This window comes from Mus musculus, chromosome 16 (assembly GCF_000001635.26).
Source record: "Mus musculus strain C57BL/6J chromosome 16, GRCm38.p6 C57BL/6J".
Taxonomy (NCBI): Eukaryota; Metazoa; Chordata; class Mammalia; order Rodentia; family Muridae; genus Mus; species Mus musculus.
In genome coordinates, this window is record NC_000082.6 from 87,292,062 (window position 1) to 87,299,856 (window position 7,795).

Here is a 7,795-nt window from a genome sequence, read left to right on the forward strand (position 1 = left end):
AGATAGCCAATAAATGTCTACTAGATGAACAGATTGAAGGTATAAGAAAAGAGGGAAGACATGGTAAGGGGGAACAACAAGGAACATTTCAGAAGTGTTTTCCTTTTCTATATGTAAACATTACTTACTGATAATTATCTGTCATGCTGATCCATAAAGTACTTACAGGATACCAGGGCTCAGCAATGAGAGTTATTTATAGTTTGAGCTTCAGATGGGCTTTTGGTAACCAGATCCCAATCAAAACAGAAATCTGATTCAGGACTCCATAATGTTCACACATTTGACAAAAATTAATTACTCCCAAGGGATATTGAAGACTTGGCCTGAGAGTGATGGCAACACTAGAAGTGTGAGCTGGGAGGAAATGAAGAGCAGTTGGCTTAAAGGCTTGTTGGTGGTTTGCTTAGACATGAAAACCAATCATAAATGCTCTTCAATCTCAACTCTAGTTAGTGACTGAAGTTTTCTTAGGGTTGTTATTTCATTTACTTATGATTTTTGTCCATCCTAAGTTTTGTCAGTGCCACCTAAGTATTTCTGAGAGCCATTAGTTGGCCTCTCTGACAACTTCTAGGACCAAACACCTCTTTCTCCTAGTAGACATGAGAAGTTGGCCAACTGCCTTAGATCTTAGATAATGACATGTTCTTGCTTTACACTCTTCTTGCAAAATCCACTCACAGTAATCTGAAGGAGCTAGCCTGCACCCATGAGCATCCTCACAAATAGACATGTGTGGTGTTCTCCTAAGGTAAAGGTAGGGATTGGCTCTGGGATGAATGAGTGTGTGTGCCATATATAGACCTACTAAAAGGTTTAACAGAATGCAAAGAGTCCCCAGCTCATAAGTTTTGATGCACAATTTTTCCTGGCATGCATTTAATGCACAATATAATTGAGATTTCTGTTTTGATTTTGTTTCTCAGGCTGGCAATGTATAGCACGATCCTATGTTGGTGCTTGACATGAGGAAAAACAACAGATTATCTCCAATCTGCTGTGTTGCCAGTATCACTGATGTTGTTATGTTTCCATCTGACATCATTTCTACAAAATACCCATCTGTGGTTTCTGGTTCTAGAGTATTAAACACATTTTCAGCTTCTGATGAGTGTATCAGAAATCCACTCCATTATAAACCAAGGGACATCTGTATTTAGATAATGGCTATCAAGAATTGGACTGGAAAGCAAGTGGTCCAGGCCCACCTTTTCTGGAGGATTGGTTTGGTTTCTTTTGTCATGGCTCACAAATCGCCGTCTCACATTCCAGACTTCTCCATCTATGTAACACGGAAGGGGCTTTGGATCTGGTGTTTACAATCACTGCCTCCATGCCTCTTGATCTCCTCTGGACAAATTCCAAAACCAATCACCATAAACAGAATAGCAGGTAAAGTGTGGAGACTGCTACACTTTAAGTGTATCCCACAAGATCCATGTGTTGGAAGCCTGGCCCCAATGTTTCAATGCCAAGAGATGTCAGGACCTTGAAGGGTGGAGTCTGGTAGAAGTTGGTTGGTTAGGTCATTAGGCATTGTCTTCACTGAGATTAAGGTGACATTTAATTACTCTCCTGAGAGGAAGTTGTATCAAATGAGTGAGCCTGAACCCAGAGTCCCTCACTCTCTGGCTCACTATACAGCTCTGTCTTGTCCTAGGATCTCTCCTGTACTCCCAATTGTCACCATGATATGATATACACTGAGGGAGAGGCATTATCTCTAAACAAACAAGCTCCATGCTGCTGCTGCTGCTGCTGCTGCTGCTGCTGCTGCTGCTTTCTCTAAAACTATAAATGAGACAAACTCATTTTCTTTTGTGTTTTGTAGTGTGTCCCTCCCCTGCCCCATATCTTCTCCCCTGGCTTCTCCCCACCCCTCTCCACTCCCACACATTAAAGTGCATGCTCACAAACAAGTGGATGCCAGAGGTCAGTCTCATATGCCTTTCCCTGAGATTCAACCATCTTGGTTTTTAAGACAAGGTTTCTCCCTGAGACCTGAGGTTACCGATCCAGCCAGGCTGGTTGACCAGTAAGCCGGAGAGATTCACCTATCTCCATTTCCCCAGCACTGAGGTTATTAGGACCTACCACTTCTCCCAGCTTTTTTCATGGGTTCTGAGAGTTCAATTCAGGTCTTCTTCCTTGTGAAGCAAACAGTCTACTGACTGAGTCATCCTGCCAGACCCATAAGTACTTAGCCCCTAGTATCTTGCTATAGCAATGTATCAGTGTCTTTCACATGGTAGTTCTATGGCTTTGGAGAATTTAACCATTTGAATCTTGATTTCCAGTTGAATAAAATAGAGATAGTAAAATTACCTACCTACTCGACTGCTTCGAGGATAAGACGTTCTGCGTTAAGCAGTTTCTGGACACTTCAATGAGGTGATAATGGCTGAATGTGTGACTTTATTTTTTTGCCATTACTTTATTTACCAAAAGTGAAACATGGAACTCTACAGTCTGAGCATAAACCAAACTAAGGGCTCTTCGACCATTCTGGGTTTTGTTGTTATTTTGGTTTTGTTTGTTGCTTGCTGGTTTCCTTTTTATCTCTGCCCTCCTTGGCAGCCTGACAAGAAAAAAAAAAAAATGACAGTAACAGAGATGTCAATCAATAGAGAAGAATTGATCTTGTGATCATGGCTACATTAGGAACAATCTCACTAGCATCAGACACAATAGTGATAGCCAGTATAGTTAATAATTTCTGATTGGAGGTGGAACACCCAAAATCAAGACACAGACTCTCTTCAAAGACCTCTTTTGTGTTCATCTGTCTCTGTGGTGACCTCCCTCAGTATTTCTCATTCATAAAATTGTGTAGACAAAGGGCTCATGATTTCTTTTTTTTTTTTTTTTTTTAGTGTTCCAACTTTCTTTTTCTTTCTTTCCTTTTTTTAAATATTTTTTAATCACAAAAGAACTCAAATGATATGTACTCACTGATACATGGATATTAGACCAGAAACTTAGTATACCCGAGATATAAGATACAATTTGCAAAACACATGAAACTGAAAAAGAACGAAGACCAAAGTGTGGACACTTTGCCCCTTCTTAGAATTGGAAACAATCACCCATGGAAGGAGTTACAGAGACAAAGTTTGGAGCTGAGACAAAAGGATGGACCATCTAGAGACTGCCATATCCAGGGATCCATCCCATAATTAGCCTCCAAACAATGACACCATTGCATACATTAACAAGTGTTTGCTGAAAGGGCTCATGGTTTCTTAAAAACTAAGAAAGCCATGACGCTAAATTTAATTTCCTTGTCAAATAAATAACTATAAACCCCTGCAGTGTTTTGATAACCAAACTATCGAGTGGTTCCTGAAGATTTGGAAAGTCCCATGAGATTTCAAAATTGTTCTCTGTGTGAGTATTCTTTATTTAGCTTTTCATTTCTCAGCCAGAATCTTTGCTTATGCAGAACTATATCATTTGATGGTAACCAGGTATACTACTTTACATGAGCATACTCAGGATATTCTTTGATCATGATTTCCTAGTGTTTTGTGTGTTTCACTAAAGAAAAGCTCAGCTTTGGACAGAGAGATAGGCATATTTTGTTTCTCCAAGTAATAGTAATGACACTGTCTGCTTCCCTCAGAGTCTGCAGCATGCACACCAACACTGCACTGTTTTGGCTGTTTTAAACACACCGTGCTAAAGGTTATGAGATGCATTGTCCAAAGCAGAACAACTCCTACTGGTTGCACCCAACAGACCAGACCTATAATTGATTAGGAAATCAAACCTGCACTACTGAGGGAGTCTCTTGCTTCCAAGACAGCCCTTTGTTTTGAAACAGAAGTCTCTAGGAAGTCACCAGTTTGATTGATTCATCTTATGCGGGTGCACAGACGAGTAAAGCCACAAAGATACAGATCACTTCCTGTTGTGTCAGGAAAACCAACCCAACCACTAAAGGGTCCAGTAAAAACAAAATCTAGTAAAGTATTTAAAATTAAGTGAAGGTCGGGGAAGAGCAGCAAACCCCCTTGCTCAGAGTGTTCCCAGATCATGTACAGCGTGTCTTCATCCTATCTGGTCTTGACCTGAATCCTCTATAATAACATAGTAATAATGAGTGTATGCGCTAATATGTATCTATGTACAGTAGAGTATGTATATCTCATATATATATATAAACATTCCCAAGCCCCTGTGAAGAAGCTGCCCCCGGATCCCCAAGGTATACTAAAATCGTTGGATGCTCAAGCCCCCTCTCAGTAGCACACTACTTGTCTGTTTTGCATATGCATTGTATATATATTTTTTTTCCATTTTTTATTAGGTATTTAACTCATTTACATTTCCAATGCTATACCAAAAGTCCCCCATATCCACCCACCCCCACTCCCCTGCCCACCCACTCCCCCTTTTTGGCCCTGGTATTCCCCTGTACTGGGGCATATAAAGTTTGCAAGTCCAATGGGCCTCTCTTTCCAGTGATGGCCGACTAGGCCATCTTTTGATATATATGCAGCTAGAGTCAAGAGGTCCGGGGTACTGGTTAGCTCATAATGTTGTTCCACCTATAGGGTTGCAGATCCCTTTAGCTCCTTGGCTACTTTCTCTAGCTCCTCCATTGGGAGCCCTATGATCCATCCATTAGCTGACTGTGAGCATCCACTTCTGTGTTTGCTGGGCCCCGGCATAGTCTCACAAGAGACAGCTACATCTGCGTCCTTTCAATAAAATCTTGCTAGTGTATGCAATGGTGTCAGCGTTTGGATGCTGATTATGGGGTGGATCCCTGGCTATGGCAGTCTCTACATGGTCCATCCTTTCATCTCAGCTCCAAACTCCGTCTCTGTAACTCCTTCCATGGGTGTTTTGTTCCCAAATCTAAGGAGGGGCATAGTGTCCACACTTCAGTCTTCATTCTCCTTGAGTTTCATGTGTTTAGCAAATTATATCTTATATCTTGGGTATCCTAGGTTTGGGGCTAATATCCACTTATCAGTGAATACATATTGTGTGAGTTTCTTTGTGAATGTGTTACCTCACTCAGGATGATGCCCTCCAGGTCCATCCATTTGGCTAGGAATTTCATAAATTCATTCTTTTTAATAGCTGAGTAGTACTCCATTGTGTAGATGTACCACATTTTCTGTATCCATTCCTCTGTTGAGGGGCATCTAGGTTCTTTCCAGCTTCTGGCTATTATAAATAAGGCTGCTATGAACATAGTGGAGCATGTGTCCTTCTTACCTGTTGGGGCATCTTCTGGATATATGCCCAGGAGAGGTATTGCTGGATCTTCCGGTAGTACTATGTCCAGTTTTCTGAGGAACCGCCAGACTGATTTCCAGAGTGGTTGTACAAGCCTGCACTCCCACCAACAATGGAGGAGTGTTCCTCTTTCTCCACATCCTCGCCAGCATCTGCTGTCACCTGAATTTTTGATCTTAGCCATTCTGACTGGTGTGAGGTGGAATCTCAGGGTTGTTTTGATTTGCATTTCCCTGATGATTAAGGATGTTGAACATTTTTTCAAGTGCTTCTCTGCCATTCGGTATTCCTCAGGTGAGAATTCTTTGTTCAGTTCTGAGCCCCATTTTTTAATGGGGTTATTTGATTTTCTGAAGTCCACCTTCTTGAGTTCTTTATATATGTTGGATATTAGTCCCCTATCTGATTTAGGATAGGTAAAGATCCTTTCCCAATCTGTTGGTGGTCTTTTTGTCTTATTGACGGTGTCTTTTGCCTTGCAGAAACTTTGGAGTTTCATTAGGTCCCATTTGTCGATTCTCGATCTTACAGCACAAGCCATTGCTGTTCTGTTCAGGAATTTTTCCCCTGTGCCCATATCTTCAAGGCTTTTCCCCACTTTCTCCTCTATAAGTTTCAGTGTCTCTGGTTTTATGTGAAGTTCCTTGATCCACTTAGATTTGACCTTAGTACAAGGAGATAAGTATGGATCGATTCGCATTCTTCTACACGATAACAACCAGTTGTGCCAGCACCAATTGTTGAAAATGCTGTCTTTCTTCCACTGGATGGTTTTAGCTCCCTTGTCGAAGATCAAGTGACCATAGGTGTGTGGGTTCATTTCTGGATCTTCAATTCTATTCCATTGGTCTACTTGTCTGTCTCTATACCAGTACCATGCAGTTTTTATCACAATTGCTCTGTAGTAAAGCTTTAGGTCTGGCATGGTGATTCCGCCAGAAGTTCTTTTATCCTTGAGAAGACTTTTTGCTATCCTAGGTTTTTTGTTATTCCAGACAAATTTGCAAATTGCTCCTTCCAATTCGTTGAAGAATTGAGTTGGAATTTTGATGGGGATTGCATTGAATCTGTAGATTGCTTTTGGCAAGATAGCCATTTTTACAATGTTGATCCTGCCAATCCATGAGCATGGGAGATCTTTCCATCTTCTGAGATCTTCTTTAATTTCTTTCTTCAGAGATTTGAAGTTTTTATCATACAGATCTTTCACCTCCTTAGTTAGAGTCACGCCAAGATATTTTATATTATTTGTGACTATTGAGAAGGGTGTTGTTTCCCTAATTTCTTTCTCAGCCTGTTTATTCTTTGTATAGAGAAAGGCCATTGACTTGTTTGAGTTTATTTTATATCCAGCTACTTCACCGAAGCTGTTTATCAGGTTTAGGAGTTCTCTGGTAGAATTTTTAGGGTCACTTATATATACTATCATATCATCTGCAAAAAGTGATATTTTGACTTCCTCTTTTCCAATTTGTATCCCCTTGATCTCCTTTTGTTGTCGAATTGCTCTGGCTAATACTTCAAGTACTATGTTGAAAAGGTAGGGAGAAAGTGGGCAGCCTTGTCTAGTCCCTGATTTTAGTGGGATTGCTTCCAGCTTCTCTCCATTTACTTTGATGTTGGCTACTGGTTTGCTGTAGATTGCTTTTATCATGTTTAGGTATGGGCCTTGAATTCCTGATCTTTCCAAAACTTTTATCATGAATGGGTGTTGGATCTTGTCAAATGCTTTTTCTGCATCTAACGAGATGATCATGTGGTTTTTGTCTTTGAGTTTGTTTATATAATGGATTACATTGATGGATTTTCGTATATTAAACCATCCCTGCATCCCTGGAATAAAACCTACTTGGTCAGGATGGATGATTGCTTTAATGTGTTCTTGGATTCGGTTAGCGAGAATTTTATTGAGGATTTTTGCATCGATATTCATAAGAGAAATTGGTCTGAAGTTCTCTATCTTTGTTGGATCTTTCTGTGGTTTAGGTATCAGAGTAATAGTGGCTTCATAAAATGAGTTGGGTAGAGTACCTTCTACTTCTATTTTGTGAAATAGTTTGTGCAGAATTGGAATTAGATCTTCTTTGAAGGTCTGATAGAACTCTGCACTAAACCCATCTGGTCCTGGGCTTTTTTTGGTTGGGAGACTATTAATAACTGCTTCTATTTCTTTAGGTGATATGGGACTGTTTAGATGGTCAACTTGATCCTGATTCAACTTTGGTACCTGGTATCTGTCCAGAAATTTGTCCATTTCGTCCAGGTTTTCCAGTTTTGTTGAGTATAGCCTTTTGTAGAAGGATCTGATGGTGTTTTGGATTTCTTCAGGATCTGTTGTTATGTCTCCCTTTTCATTTCTGATTTTGTTAATTAGGATTTTGTCCCTGTGCCCTTTAGTGAGTCTAGCTAAGGGTTTATCTATCTTGTTGATTTTCTCAAAGAACCAACTCCTCGTTTGGTTAATTCTTTGAATAGTTCTTCTTGTTTCCACTTGGTTGATTTCACCCCTGAGTTTGATTATTTCCTGCCGTCTACTCCTCTT